The sequence below is a fragment of the Manacus vitellinus genome, unplaced genomic scaffold (assembly GCF_001715985.3).
Source record: "Manacus vitellinus isolate BGI_N305 unplaced genomic scaffold, ASM171598v3 scaffold_61_pilon, whole genome shotgun sequence".
Taxonomy (NCBI): Eukaryota; Metazoa; Chordata; class Aves; order Passeriformes; family Pipridae; genus Manacus; species Manacus vitellinus.
In genome coordinates, this window is record NW_021940696.1 from 3,435,981 (window position 1) to 3,437,352 (window position 1,372).

General features: G+C 52.8%; 1 protein-coding gene across 1 annotated transcript in view; it reads right to left on the reverse strand.

Moving 5' to 3' along the window:
- Positions 1–1,372, reverse strand: part of LOC103765061 (dysferlin) — a 63,491-nt gene that overhangs the window by 10,261 nt on the left and 51,858 nt on the right. The gene's annotated exons all lie outside the window — the stretch shown is intronic.

The window sequence follows — 1,372 nt, forward strand, 5'->3', positions numbered from 1 at the left end:
TGGAAAGGGACCCACCCTGGAGCAGTTCCTGAAGGAATCCCCCCCTGCCCTTATCCCATCCCATGGACCTCAGTTCTATTTTCCCTTGTCCACTGGGAAGGGCAGGGATGGAGCAGCTTTGGGGACTGTCTGGAACCAACCAGGGCCATCCCACTACCAGGAATCTCCAGGAATTTCTCCAAGTGCCCAAATCTCCACTTCCACCATTATTTCCTCCTTAATTTAACACCTCCAGGATCGTTTCTCCAGCAGGAGGATCCCAGCCCTTCCCATGGATATCAGGATGGAGAAAAGGGCAGAGCCATGACCTAATTCCAACCCCTTTTCTTCCTAATTAACACCTCCAGGATCGTTTCTCCAGCAGAAGGATCCCAGCCCTTCCCATGGATATGAGGATGGAGAAAAGGGCAGAGCCATGACCTAATTCCAACCCCTTTTCCTCCATGGGAACAACCCCCCTGCATGAATCCCAATCATCTGAAAGCCATCACAACCCTGAGGAGAAATTCCCCCCCCTCACTTTTCCATCCTCTCCCAGGGATAAATTACAAATTCCCTCAATGAGGCTTTGGACTTAAATAAATAAATAAAAACATAAAATAATAAAACCATCAGCTAAAAGTGGCAGAATTTGTGACCTGCTGGGGAAAAAAAAAAAGAGGGGGGTTGTTTTTCCTTATCAGCCAGAGAGGAGGGAAAGGCTTCCAAGAGCCCTTCTTGGAATTATCCCAGCGCTGGGGAGACAGAGGAGGCTGCAGAAATCCCTCCAGAGCCAAACTGGCAGCTCAGGGCTCTGTCCATGATTTATTTGGTCCTGCCAGGGGCACAGAGGAGCCCCCTGGGTGAGGAATGAGGTGCCAACCCTCCCTCCCCCCGACTGCAGCCCCCGTGGGACGTGCTCCGAGCTCTGAGAGCACGGGATGGGCCTTCCCCAGATCCCAGGAACTGCTACAGCTTTAAACAACTCCTGACTCTGCTTGTTCCTGCTGCTCAGCCCCCCAAAATCCTTGGATTGCCAGTTCTGCTCCCACCAGACTCAGAAGATCCCCAACAGCAGCTGCTCCAACCTCCTGGAGACCTTTAATGAACCTCAGCATCGTTAGGCTGAGCCCATGGATCCCCTCTGGAGCAGCTCCTGAGGGAATGACCCCATGGAAGGGATCCCCTCTGGAGCAGTTCCTGGAGGACTGATCCCATGGAAAGGGATCCCCTCTGGAGCAGTTCCTGAGGGAATGACCCCATAGAAGGGGACCCACATTGGAGCAGTTCAGGAAGGACCTTCCCCAGATCCCAGGAACTGCTACAGCTTTAAACAACTCCTGACTCTGCTTGTTCCTGCTGCTCAGCCCCCCAAAATCCTTGGATTGCCAGT